This window comes from Anarrhichthys ocellatus, unplaced genomic scaffold, assembly GCF_004355925.1.
Source record: "Anarrhichthys ocellatus isolate YVR2014 unplaced genomic scaffold, GSC_Weel_1.0 scaffold16, whole genome shotgun sequence".
In the NCBI taxonomy this organism is placed as follows: Eukaryota; Metazoa; Chordata; class Actinopteri; order Perciformes; family Anarhichadidae; genus Anarrhichthys; species Anarrhichthys ocellatus.
In genome coordinates, this window is record NW_022280046.1 from 1684705 (window position 1) to 1699840 (window position 15136).

Sequence of the window (15136 nt, forward strand, 5' to 3'; positions counted from 1 at the left end):
GAGAGAGAGAGAGAGGTTTCACATTGATTCTGTCTGTGCTATCAGTGTGAAGCAGAAGTCAGTCTCTCTCTCTTCACCTTCGCTGAGAGGCATCTCTGTGCACATCCGTTCTGTGTATTTGTTTATCTAATCCATCCATCCATCATCTATGTACCCATCGATCCTCCCTTTCCTCTCCACTAGTTCCTCCGTTTACACCCTCATCCCTTCGTACCTCTGCTAATAAACAGAGCCTCGACTTCGTCACATACTCTCTCCTCTCTCTCCCGTTCTGCTCCCGAGTTCTCCCCTCTCGCAATTAACCCTCCTCTCTGCCTCCCTTCCTCTTTCACCGTCTCTCTCTTCTCGCTCTGTAAGGACACATCTCTAACACATCCTATCACCAAACGGGTGAATGAAACAGGGTGTGTGTTACATCGCCATGTCAATCCAGTCATACTACATTTGATTACCCAGCAGTTAAGCAGTGCGACGCACCGATGATAACGGACCGATAACCTTGTAGCAATAAGAAGAATGTATGAACTTGAGTTCCTATATTATAACACAGTCTGTGTTATTATCACAAGATCAGTCACTGGTTAATGTGATATTGCGTTCTCCCTTTCTGGTAATTGACTGGGCCTCCATAGCCTGCTCCTTTAATGTCATTTTAATTCGGTTAATTCAAAGACTAATTTACAGCAATATTGATGTTAAGTTACTCAATTATTTTGTCCGTGGCCGATCGGTCACACACTGCTCTGCACACCAGACATTCTGTCCTTGGTCTCTCCTCCTTCCATCAGGACTTTTCCCCACATATCATTCATTCTTATAATTTATAGATTATCTCCACTCAAATATTTCTTTGCATGTTCAGCACCTCTTCTATTCCTGTCCACGCTTTCCTTACCCATCGAAGAGCTGCGTGGTGCACCTGGAAACAGCTCAGCTAAATGTGAGCAGAACGCCGTTTTCAAACTTCTCCTGAAAAAAAATCTTCCTCTTACGATCTGTATCTGCTTAACCGCTGCTACTGTGATCGGAGGATTAAAGATGATTTGTTTACATAACTGGACAAAAACCAACCATATTGAAGTATTTTCGAAGTTGGAACTATTTTTAGAGACAGACTCTAAATTACAAAGACGCTGTGAAGCATCTTCACAGTTTTTAAATCTATGAAGTGTAATCCCATGCACCAAATATTTCCTGGTCTGCTGGTGTGTTTTTTTTACTGTTCCCCCAGTAACACCGCAGCTATAAGAGTAACCCATAAACCATAAGAAGTGCGCGGATCAGCAATTCTGAGCAGTAACTAAAATCTTTATTGATGAAGACCGCTGTAAGCATACCAACTATTGTGCAGACTATTCATCAGGCTACTGTACGTACTGTGTTAGCCAGAGTCGTACATCTAGATGACTGTGGGAGCGCTCCTGCACACGGGGAATCCCCACCTGTGTATTTACTCTTTAACTCAAACAGTCACATGTCAGGGTTTTTTTTGCAACGGAAAGCAATAATGGGAGAATTATGCAAATAAGTTCTTGGTGAAGGTCAATCTACTGCTTATGATCAAGCTAACCTTCACCTCTTTGTTCCTTTCACTTCGCCATGTTTCCGCTCCTTCATAATATTTCTTGTTAATGTGCTGATTAGTCAATCTCCACCATGAATTCATGCATTCATGTGCCTGGATAGAGCTACTTAAAATGCATCCAGAGGCTTAAAATGATTAAGAAAGCTCAAGGCCTCGATGGATTAACCTGCAGCAGGGTTGGGTCTGAAATGGGCAGGGCTGCTTCTTGGCTGGGGGGGGGGGGGGCAACAGAAATAGCTTTGCGCTGACTACAGCATGTGTAGCGCACTGCAGCAGTCCTCCAGGGTTCCATGTCTTTGCATCTAAAACCACCTGCTGTATTTGTGGAAAACGGAGAAAATCATGCGTTTGTGAACCGGAGAGTACATGTGACGGCACGGGGGCGTCGGCGTGTTTTAATGGAAGGGAACAGGAGAAATACTTATGTGTTGAATAACTCATATCTTAATGGTGCAGTGGTGCTCTGCAGTCGCATAAAGCGAGGGCCCGGAGAGAGCCTTTTCCTAATGAACATAAAACACGATATTACCCCGGACATGTGGAGGCCTTTGGCTGAGGAAACACTGCACTACAGTGTTGCTACAGTAGATCTTTGACAGCAAAGAAATAGCCGGGGTCACTGAGGGAAGCACTGTGTGGCTCTGTAAGCCTTCTCTGTGTTTTTATGCATTAGTGGGAGATTGAAAATGTTTTATTGTGATTGTGTGTTTGCTGTGAGCTGACAAACCTTAAAAGCTTTACGGTTACTGTGAATTCAAACACTTGAAATTTCATCTCTCAGCCATTACAGACATGTACAATTCAAGAACTTTTAATTCAAGCAATATTCATGGTTGTTAATTAAAACAAACGTTGATATTGAAGTGTACAGTGTTTGATACCTTTTATTGATGGCATTTTTCTGTAACATTCATAGTCAATAGTCTTTTAATGCATTTGAATACTGTAAACATTGCTCAATACTCGAATGTAACCGACAAGAATGCACCAAACTAACGCAGAAGCTTCTTTTTTGAACTACTGGGACAATAAAAATCTCTGCCTTGCAATGAAATATATTGTTATGAGAGTGTGTCCATGATAATTCTGTATAACTACTGCACCACAGCCCTGAGACTGTGAGCTGAACGCCACAAGTATAAAACATGTGTATTTATTTCCTTTTATTTCAGCACCTCCGTACTAGTTCAGTCAAAGCAACAATTTAGCAAACCGCTGTATGTTTCTGACAGAAAACATTGCTGTGTATCGTTTAGAATCCACTTTACCGAAAGATTTAAAGTCCATATGCATTAAAACTATAAAGACATTCATAAAACCTTCCATCTTTACTGGGACTTTGCTCTTAAAGAAACAGGTTCCCTCCTTAAACCACCATCTCCGACATGCATGGTGCTCACAGACCTGTGTGTGCATTTATCGGACACAGTTTAGCAAATAGAAACTGATTAGAGTAGAGCCGACACGTAATCCACAGACCAAGTCTGAAGTCTGACTGCCACCACACAGAGTGAAGAAATGTAATTCTGTCCTCTGTTCATTCAGCACACGGTCTGACGTTACACATCGGGCTGGTTAACATTAGTTTATACGTGTTGTGTAGAACCACTGCATATCTAGCAATGCTGGTTAACACATACATTGACGGATCTATGTGTGTTGTGCCCGTTATGGTTGCTGTGTAATTGCAATGTTTAGAGGAAGAGATGATGGACACGCAAAGTATTTAACATGCCATCACTTGGCTAATATCACGCCAATACAGACTGTTAAACTGCCAATATCACCACAAAGCAGACAGCACAGGAGGCTAAAGGTATAGAGCCACTAATTAAAAAGGAGCAACAAGCAGAAGCTCACTAATCTGTCGCAGCGATCAAATAATCATGAGTGATGCAGAGCGATGGCGAGAATAGATACAACTGTATTATCTCGCCTTGAAAAACCAACAATCTAAATATATTTTCTCACTTTTGAGTCACAAATAATTACTATTGAGGTTCAAGCCCCCCCCCTCTCCCTCTCCCTGTTTGACATTCTGCCAAAGGATCAGGGCTGGAGGCAGGAAGCATATGAATAAAAGAGTGAAGCCACATACCGATAGTCCATCATGATCAGACCCCAAATACTGAAACGCATTTCACAGCCTTGTCTTTTGGCATCCTGAAACCGACGTTTCCCCGAAGGGGACGTTTCGCTCACTCTGATTGGCTCGTAGCTCTTCTGCTGGTGAGGGAACCCCCCCCCCCCCTCCCCGACGTGCCCTGAAAGTCGTTTGCTGCTTCTCTCCCCACACGCCCCCTCTGGGTCTACATCTTCTCTCCATCATTAAGCAACCTACGGTTCCACGATAGCGATGCACGCCAGCAGGAAATAGAATCCTGGCACGGATTCCAAAATGATCGCCAGCCTCCACCTGCATCGCTCAATATCATATTTCACCTAATTATACAAAACCAGCTCGGAGTTTCTTTCTCCTTTTGCTCATTGCATGAATATGACAGGCCGTGTGATGCTCCAAAAAATTAAATAGCACATAACACTTTATTATAAGTGGACGCAGATAGAACTGAAATGCATTTTTTCTAAAAAATGTATTAAAAAAAAAAATAAAATATTTACCATTTACAAAATTCATGCTGAAATACTCGTTTAAAAAAAAAAAAAAAAAAAGAAAAAAAAAAGAATAAAGTGGTCCAATAAATGACTTAATATTGTCAGTTAAGAAATGAAACTAACAAATACCAGGAGATTCTTAAATAACAGTCATTGGTCTGAGGTATGGGATGTATGACATAACATACCACGCTAAAGTAACCCTGAGTAGCATGGAAACGCATGCATCAAGGATCCGAGCCATTTGGACAATAAGCCCGACATTACAGCAGAGAGGAGCAGATCAAGGACACACTACAAACACTGAGGACTAACATGACTGAGCAGCCAGCCAGCCCACGTAACCGGCCAATGAACAGCAACTGTTGTAATAAAAAGATTTGAGGTGCGTATGTATTTTTGACATCGAGCAACTATAAACACGGCTTAAGTCCTCAATACGACAGAGATATTCAGCACCATGGAGAGCAAACATCCCCAACTAAACCTAATATTTTAAAGTTCTCCAAAGTTTTACATTTGTCAAAAGCAGCAAATAACATTTAAGCTGCACAACATGCATTATCTCATAGGGAGTTGCAGACAGCGAGTCTCAGCACCCCATTAAACGCATGGTTTGATCAAATGGTCCATGTTATGAGTCACACAACATAACACAACTCACAGTATATTATTGCATCATTCCTTACAGAACAAGGCCTCTTCCCTCAGATACAAGCACTCACAGGAAACCACACGGGAAGATCTCTTCTCTGCTTTGGAGCAGGTTTCCTGAGGGTCAGATGAGCGGCTTGATAACAACGTTTTGTTGTAAACTCTGTATGACTTATTGAGCAATGCAAGACATATTTCTCTGTGATTAAACAACACGTAGTCGTGAATCACGGTCTTTGCATTGTTATCTTTGCCTCTTGCTGCAGCATATCACATCTCTCCTGTTTAGCAGCGCTACGCTGGCCCCGTTTTTTTAAGGCCTCAATTTTAATTTACTGATAACTAGAGGCCTCCAGCGACACATCAGAACTCTTTTTTATCACTTATGAGCCGAGCACAGTTTGGCCCTCTTAGCGGAGGTTTACTGGGCTTTTACTGTCAGAACTCTCTGGCGCTGCAATTTCCTGCCGTTGGAGCTCGTGCTGGAAAGATCATGACACGACATCGGCGTAATGTGACTGGGTGTGCTGAGGTTAAGGAACAGACGGGGGTGTTTCAGGGAGCCCTTTTTTAAGGGTGTCGTGTCTCTGAGTCAGTGAGTCATTTGTGAAGGAAGGTGCCCGCTTGATAAAAACGATGTTGTGCCCACACTCGCTCCAGACGAAAGCTAGGAGAAGTACTGCAAGTGGTTGGTGCGAGTCTGATGGTGCGGAGGAGCGTGATGTTTGTTTGCTTTAGCTAAACTTTGACCTCTTTACGAGCCCGCCAATCAAGTCGGTCCAATCACGAGGTCACCGTGCATGTTGGAGCTATAGCGTGATGTGTGGTTTCTATCAGTCGAGAGACTGTTCTTGAACAAACACTACGTATTTACAAAGCTCCTTATCTCACTATTATCCGTATCATTATTCTATCACTTTCTATGTATTTAGTGTATTCATGTGGCTCTTACTCTCCCCACCTACACATGAAACCCACAGCGGAGTGCAAAGTGTGTGTGAGACGCATTCCACTGAGGCACACAGAAACGTGAGAAACCACATTTACAGTAAAAAGTATAAATGTCATCACTGAAAAAAGATTACTGAAATACATTAACATCATAATTTGATGACAAATAGTCATGAATTTAGGTTTAGTTCCACACAAAAAAAAAAAGGACGTTTGTGAGTGTGGCACACAACTATACACACCTCTTGCTCCTCAGTCTTTCCTTTCACCACACACACACACACACACACACACACACACACACACACACACGGCTGAGTGGTGGCTGCGCATACGCAAGTCAGGCTGGCAATCGTGTGTGCTGGAGTGAGACTGATGTCGCTCCAAAGGATCTCAGGAGAAATATGGTGAAGCTCTCTGCTACGTGTCTGCTCACAGGCATATACATGTGTGTGTTTTACTCTGCTGCATCCTTTTTATCCCCATCATCCCCAGGCACAACAAACACGGGTGGACACACCCCAGTAGCTCTGAGGCATATGACACAAGTGTGTGTGTGTGTGTGTCTACTGTACAGTAATATCTTTATATAACATATATATTCTACACGTGAAGTAGCACATACATGTATACACTTTCATCAGTTTACAGTCACTGATGCTGTACATAGTGTGTATTTATATATTTTAACGATTTTTAAGGATAAAAAAACTGTTGTTTCATATTGTTGCTGATGTGCAGGGAAAGTGAAATTGACTTATCACTTGAGAATATACTCAGAGTACTGAAGTGATGAAATTAGTAAGTATTGGCCAGGTTAAACGCTGTAGCTGATACTCTATTGGTGTGATTAATAATTTGTCATTTTGTCTAAAAAATAAATAAAGGACTTTCATGTAGCTTCTCTTGTCTGAGCCAAAAAAATCAAAAGGGTATTCCATTTATAAACATATTTAAGAACCTGTAATAAATGCATCTTTGGAGTTTTTACTTCATAAAACATTTAAACTATTAATCAGCTATCAAAACTAACTTTATGTCAATTGTCTAATCAACAACAAATCGTCTCAGCACCGACAACGATGAAACGTTTTAGCTTCAAGCCTTAAAGGAGAAGTCATGTAGAGGTCTGAGTACTTAGTAAAGGCATTACAATATGCACCACCATTTCCTCATGAATGGAGCTCTGCAGACTGTGTGTGTGTGTGCGTGTGTGTGTGCGCAGAGGAGAGACAAGAATCCGATAAATCCTACTTTATTAGATAAACTCACTAATCAGATAAAGAAATCTGGCACACCCCTGTGCACGCGCGCACACACACACACACACACACACACACACACACACACGCAGCCTCTCACCGATAATCTCCATTACCAATTAGGGGGTGATACGCCACAGCTTAACATGAAAGCAGCAATTAATCTGCCAACACCGGTCACTGGGTCATTGTAGTAGAGATAGATAGATGCCTGCAGGCACGTGCGTGCACACACATCATTGAGATTTATTTAGAGGGAATCGTCTTTTTAACTCATTTCTCCAGAGATGCAATTCAAATATAGCTTTTCCCTTTTCCATCTCGTGCCTGTGTTCTCAAAGTGTGCTGAAGGACTCAAATTGGTCCCAAGACTTTTTCTTGCGAGTTCCTTTTCAAAGCAGCACAAACGCCCGCTTCAGATGGGTCTAATGGAGACATGCGTGACTGCAGTTCTTAATGACGAGGTTTAAAAGTGTGAAGAGAGTGTCAGTATAACCCTAAAAGATGGTGCTAGGGTGGCTACTTCAGATCTACGTGATGGAAACAAGTGCTTCTTTGCATTAGAAGATAAATCCATCCACCAATTTTTAGCACCGTTTGTTGTCGAATGCAGATTAAGACAGATTGAGCTGGATTATGTTTTTCAAGGCACTAACAGCTACGACTAACTTACAACAAGAGCTGGCAGTGTTTTTTTTAGTTGTTATGGAAAATCTGTAGCCAACAACGCTTCATCTGCTCTAATGTATTAATAAGGAAGAGGAATGGAGGGACAGATGAAGCTCATAAACGCAACATGTCACACTGTGATCGACAAACAGCCTTTCATACGTTGGCGATTGGCGAGGTGATGAGATTTCCAATCGAAAAACAGCCACGGCTGCGCCAGCAAGGAGGCTCAAACACATCCCAGTGCAACCACAAGCCTCCAGCCGCTTGATGGAGCACATGGAGGTGACTGCCTTGCCCCGCTGCACCTTGACGGTGGTTTGGTTCAACCAAATTTGTTAAAACCATACTGGGATTCCAGCTGGAAGCCCTCCAGTCTCAGTCCAGACATAATCTGCTTTGGTTTTGAATAAATAGCCCGATCTTCCAGGAAGTCTACATCAGAGCGGGTCCCTGATCTAAGCTCTGTTTGAGGCAGTAAGCAGAGCCGGGACATTAGAGGAGGGGGATAGGGTAAGGTTGTAAGGTTGCGTGTGTGTGTGTGTGTGAGAGAGAGAGAGCTCAGAGTTTGGATGGGGTCTGTGCAAATAAGTTATCAACATGTGTACACTATATGCATTACATGTTTCTGTCAGCGTGTGAGCGAAGAGGTGACACTCAGTGAGTCACAGTATGAGTGACAGAGCAGATGGGCCCTCCATACCAAACCGCCAAAACCCAGGACATTCTCCCTCACCCGGTCGTTCACTCCTTCAGTGGATGTGTGTGTGTACATGCACGCTCATCATTTTTGCTGAAGCCAGAGGAAGGCCTTCTGCTGAATGTCGTAATAATAATGTAAAAGAATATGTCAAGGTTGTCGTACTACACTGAGGGAGAAGTAATACTTCATCTTGGAACTATACTCTTGGCATGTAAACAGTCTAGTGTTGCTTTTTTTAAAGAGTTTTGATTATTACAACAAAGGTCTCAGAGAGAAAAGGGGTTTGGGTTGTCAGCTTATTATTCAAGTCAAGCTATTACCATCATAGGTATATATACAGTAACCAGATATTGAGTAACTGGGGAAGTGTAAACTGAATGAAACTAATTCTCTCCTTTCACATCCTCAACTAACTTCTTTGCATGCGTTTCATTGAGGGCTCCCATGGTCTCCCGTCTGCTTGACTTTCTGTTGAGTTTGACAGATTATCTGATGCAAGTATAAAGTGGGGATTGACAGCAAAAATGAGACAGGAAAGATCTGAAAATTCATAATAAATACATTCATAACCTCCACTGTGGCACTAATCCCATCTACACCTTGTCCTATGTTTACTGTCTGATCATTACCTCGTCAATAATGTTAAAGATGTGGTATTAAAAACATGTTGAAATGACGCAATTAGTGCAGAGACATCTGTTGTGGTACTGCTAACTATGCTTTAACAATACAACTCATTTCTCAAATGTAATGTAACCTGACTAGGTGTGTGTGGTTTTCTCACATTATTTCCCCTTTAGGGTCAGTATGATAAAATGTGTTCTTCATTTCACTTCGTAGGATTCTGCGTAAACCAACATGAAGTGGTTTAAAAGGCCATCTGGAGCATTTTCCCTTAAAATACGTCACTATTGGATTTTTAATTCATTGTGCAAAGCAATGACGGTAAACACGCTCTCACGGCATGTCATTTGTTTTTCACTGGTCTTGCTAATGAAAGAACTATTCATATTTATGTATTATATATTTTTCTCCATCTCTTGAGGAAAATGTATGACAGGACGAACATGTGTGCAACAGCTGCATTAATTCCAATTATCAATTTCACTAAAATGATATTAACACAATTACTTAATAGAGAATCCACATAAGATTGTGTTAGTTCCCCGCAGGAATGCATAACCACACTGTGTGTGTGTGCACGAAAAAGGAAACAGAGTTTTTGAGTATTGAGAAGAACGAAGTTGTACCTAGTTAAGCACCAACTTTGTCAACTTTATAGGCCTAATGGGAAATTAATTAATTATATGGAGTGGATAAATAAAGTGAGAACGCAAAGAAAACCAGCCAATCCTCAGCAGGAACTCACTACTATTACACATTCCCCAATGCATCTGGTGCTAAAGGCTCCCTTTGTTTCATTGTAAAGCAGCCACACAAAGCCAAAGTTCAAGTTAACGGTGACTTGAGAAAACCAAACCCTGAACAGTTCATTTCAGGTTCAGTGTGTGTGTGTGTGTGTGTGTGTGTGTGTGTGTGTGTGGTGCAGGAAACCTTACATGGCCATCTCTCACACTCTCTGCCTCCATCTGTCTGGCAGTCCCTCTTTGTTCTCCCTCTCTCTCTCTCTCTCTCTCTCTCATCTCTTGTCTCTGTCACTCTGAGCTATTCCTGGATTCCACGGTGAGGTGAAAGGAAACAGGAACAGTGGATGTTGATACGTAGCAGCAAAGAACCACTCTTCCTCTTGTAACAACACACACACACACGGTCAATATTCCTCTGTTAATGGCGTTGTTCCTCAACCAGTTGGCTTCCAGTTGGTGTTTCCTCAAACATGTTTGTGTGACAAAAGTCATCCTTGTTCCTGCAGATGGAATGTGAGGGTAGTGTGTGTTTGCATGTGTGTATTTGCATGTGTTTGGCAAATAACACAGTTGAAATTGAGATAGTCAGCTGGATGGATCCTTCCTTTATATTGCCATGTGGAGGGAATATTCAAAACAGTAGCACACGCTCTCTCTGCTATCTGCCCTTTGTTCAGTCTCTCCTGCACCACAGCACCACTGGGACGCTCCCCCAACTCCCTGTTGTGCTTATACTGGAACCTTGGAAGCCAGCTGCCCCTGTCGGGCCAATTAGGAAAGCTTTTACTAAAGCTCCAGCCAATTGGATTAGGGCTACATTTCCCAGCCAGATGAAAACTCTCAAATGTGCTGCTGTATGCTTGAATCTGAGAACTGGTGAGTGGACTCGTGTTTCGCTGATGGGCAACTGGAACACTCACTCTGCAGAGAAAAGAGACGTCCCGTGACGCTTCTGTGACTGGGAGTCCTCCGCAACTGAGATTCTAAGCCGGTCGAACCAAGAACATGACTTAAAGCAAACCAGAACCCCAAGCAGCCGAGGTGCACCGCTCCCAGGCGTACATAGAACGGGTGGATTTGAAAGAGCCAAGTCAGGAAGTAAAACTGTTCACTCTTCCTGAGGTGTCTTTCTCCCCCCCCCTGTTAAAAGTTTCTTTCCTTCATCAGAATGGAGGATCTCAGGGTGTTGTGTGCAAATTGTAAAGCCATTGGAGGCGAATTTGTAATTGGGCTATGTCAATAAAACCTAATGGACTTGATTTGAAAATAAATTAAATGTTGTTTTTTTAACCTGACTGAGTGTGTAATAGATTGGAACAAATTTACTTGACAAAACCGTGTTTTTCTGGTTTGTGTCTCCTGTGTGTGTTTGCGTTTGTCTTCGCCATGCATGCTCAGTGTACCGATGTGTCCTTAATCTGAGAATCTGGGCCCAAGTTAGTTCCATTGGTGGAAATTAAAGCAATTTCGAAAACCCAATGGAGCAATTCAAATCCATTGTGCTTCAATCACCTGTTTGAAAATTAGGATCAAACACCAAAAGCTAAATATAGAATGTTTGGAAAAAAAAAAAAAAAAAAAAAAAAAAAGCCAAATAATGCACTAGATCTAGGACTAAAATGTACGTCGGGTTTATTTATAAGTGTAAGAGGATAAAGGGAAAAACGGGACTAGAGATGCCAAAATGAAAGAAAAAAAATACTGTGTCACATTTTCCTCCAAAAATTTAGATTAAAAATAAAAATAAGAAATACCAAGAGATGCTTGAAGAGAGAAGTACTGACAGAGACAAAGCAACATACAATATTAGGCTCTCTCTCTCTCTCTCCCTACTTCTCATCCATACCGATATAGAGAGTTCACTGCAAAGTCAATACTTATGAGAACGAGTCTGTGAAAGTGCTCATGGGGGCCTGGATCACACACACACACACACACACTTTCTCAACCTGCTCTATCCCTGGTGCTCTGCTCAATTTGGTAAGTTGCCACCGGATACTTGTCCATCACAGAAGACACAAACGCACACAAGAAAATACGCAACACTGCAAAATCACTGCCAGTCACTCATACTTAAAAAAGCAAGGATGAAGCTACTCCATCTCTCTCTCTCTGACTGAGTCCACTGTACAGTACGCAGCACGAGAGGAGCACTATATGGCGTTTCCACTGAAATCAGCTCTATCCGAAGAAAGGGCCGGGCATTACAAACAAAGACACCCCACATTGCTATCTAACCCGGGCAGGTGTGGCCGCGTGTGCTAACAGGGACACCTGCACACATGAAACAGGGTGGAGCAAACAAAAATAAACCAACCGGCAACAGGCTATTAGTCAAGCCTGGAGACCCTGCACCGGGCACAGAGCGCTGATAAAACTCCTGAAACCAGCACAGACCAATAGACCACGGCAGAGACCACATGCAGCTCAAATTAGCCGGTCAATACAAAAACAACCTGTCCACACATTCAAAAAAAGACTGCGAAATGATGCCAAAATCTGCAATAATGCTGCTTCAGCAGCAAGAGGAACTGTTTGAGGGGGAAGTGTTGCATGACAGGACAAACTGTGCAACCGTGAAGACCTTTGCACACCGACTATTCTGTGTCTTTTGTAGATACGGGGTTCGTTTACAGACTGGCCTACTTAACAGGTTTGGGTACGCAGACGAGCTGGTTCAGCGGGAACAGAGGGCAGCTCGGGATTTCTTTCACTCACTGTCATTCACCGACAATCCACGCATGCATGAACGCACGCACAGAAACAAACACATTCTCTCTCTCACACACACACACACACAAAACAGCGACAGTATATTGTATGAGGAAATAACCGCAATAATGAACCACGGTGCTTCAGTACTTTACTTTTGGTTCCCTAAACAGTGCCTCGTGTGGGTTAAAAAGAGGAAATGAAAATAAGATACTGAACATGAAAAATACAACTAATAAGGCTACTGAATAAACCACTAGCAGGACCTCTAATAGCCGAACACCAGTTGGAGAAAATGATTAAAATAGACCCCAATGGGTTCTCATACAATCGATATATCTCGCAGCACAGTGCGGAAGTGGTCCGTCAGACACCTGCTTTAAAAAGATGAGCTACAGTCAACCCGCCACCCCTCGTCTCCTAAATCTTATTCTTCGCAGGATAATTCAACAAAACATCGTCCTGCAAACGCGGACTGGAAACACAGTGGACCCACGACACGAGGAAAGTTAACGTTTCATCACGTGCAGAGTTCCTCTTTTTGTTCTTGCCACGGGGGGGAAAGAAAACAAAGCAAAAGCATGGACGAGACATTTCCAACTCTACAGACCAAGAGATAAACGAAATGAGCCAAAACTCCCGAGAATCTTCTGCCTTCGGTGTGACAGCGCTGAACATGCGTGCAAAACCCTCGTAAAATGGACAAAAAAACAGAGCTGGAAATAAAATAACAAGCAACTTACGGTGTTAGCAATAAGTTGTCGATATTCCGTCACTGCAACCAAAACATTAGAAATCCAAAAGAGGCGAAAATCCGACAAAATGAGAGAGCCGAGCTGAGCTGTCACCCGTCCAGCCGCAACGAGGAGAAGTCGGACTGCTCGCGCCTTCACAAACACGAGAAGCGAGCGCGAGCCGCCTGCTGGTTTCTCCGCTCTCGCACGAGACAAGAGAAAGGGGCGAGATTCCCTAGAGACGGCTGTTGCTGCGAGTGCGCAGGTGCGGACTGAGTTGATTCATTCCGGTGGAGTAGGGCTGCGAAAAGGCAGAAATATAGCTGGGCAAATGCGTCTATTTAATTGTTTATTCGTTTGTTTGTTTGTTTTTCCAGAGGAAGCATTAGAGACGAGCAGAGGAGTGGCAGTGAAATAAACAACCGCAGATCTATAGACAATAGAGCTGTAGAAAAGGCTGTTACTCACTAGTGCGTCTAATCTAATTACATTTGGGACTATATTGATTATTTTCGCCATCAATTAACCTGTCAATATACATTTATTTCAGATTAATCCTTATCAATCGTTAAATCGAGGCTGTAATCTGTCAGAAAATTGTGACAAATGCAACATTACAAGTCAAGAGCGCTTATTATGTAACAGTCCAAAACTCAAAAGATATTTAATTTGCAGTGATATTGGCTGAGTAAGAGAAATTAGATCAGTCTACCATTTGAAAAGCTAAAATCAGACTATCGAGAGTTTATGCGTATTACTTCATATACGCGAGTCATGACTGAACAGCTTGATTTAGTCATTTTCTGATGGTCTGCTAATTGGATTTTCGCCTAATCCTGTCAGCACTTAATTAGATTTATTTGCCAAAACAAAAAGAAACGCACGGCCTTATAATCAACCTAGTCTATAATTTGAATTTGTCAAATTAAAATAAAAAAGTGGACATTTAAGTGGAAATGGGGAGAAATCCCGATTAAAAAGAGTCTAGGAATATATCTTGACTCCCTCTCAAGAGAAGCATTTCTCTCTCCAAGTCCCAGACAGTCTTATAAATAATTCAGCAATAAAAGCTTGCCTCTGCTCGCCTGGTTGCGTGCAGCGCCGAAAGAAGCCCCCCCCCCCCGCTCCCCTCCTGCACGGCGTCAATCTACGCGGGCGTTACCAATTAAAACAAATCTCGAAGCAAAATAAAGTTCAATCAACATTCCTGTTTTCGCAAATGGCTGTGGCCGGTCAGCCAGATCAGCCAGGGATTACGAGGCTTCTGTCAACTATCAATAGCCTCGCGCGCCTGCGAGAGACGGTTGGGCAGAGGGAGGGAGGAGCGGGATGGCTCAGTTTCAATGCGCAGACGGTGCAGCGCGACCAGCCGATGAGGCTGTTTGTCCTGTCCGCGGATCGGAGGAGACCGGAGATTTACCCGCAAACGACGGCAAATGTAATTTAAGACCCCCCGTCCCAGATCCCCCAACATCTGAACCGCATCCCAAACCCAAAGAGGGGATGAGGGCGCGTAAAGTGTATAGCCGGGGGGAAAAAAGCAATTTACCTGCACACAGCTCCCGTTCGGCTTGCTGATATTACTTCCCCACTCCTCCAATGTGGCTTTCAGCGCTGCCACTCACTCCGAGCTGCTCGCCGCCGAACGGGAATTTAGACAACGGGATTTGTTCACGTGGTCACGCTCAGCGATCCTAATTGGCGGAGCGGCTCGAGCCGCTGCTGGCGCGCACCTGTACGGTGAACGGTACGACGGTGCAGCCGGGAGGAAGAAGAGAATGACTGACGAAAACAGATTGGTGCAGAAGATACATATACTTTGCATAATATATGGATTTGATCTCCCGCACCCCCGTGTGTGTGTGTGTGTGTGTGTGTGTGTG

At 43.1% G+C, this 15136-nt stretch overlaps 1 protein-coding gene across 1 annotated transcript in view; it reads right to left on the reverse strand.

The window, feature by feature from the left end:
• strbp (spermatid perinuclear RNA binding protein) overlaps positions 1-14781 on the reverse strand; it is a 72722-nt gene extending 57941 nt beyond the window's left edge. Inside the window, exon 1 of the mRNA XM_031855419.1 lies at positions 13263-14781. The gene's annotated coding sequence lies outside the window, so the exon portion shown is untranslated. The remainder of the gene's footprint in view (positions 1-13262) is intronic.
• Positions 14782-15136: the final 355 nt, after the last annotated feature.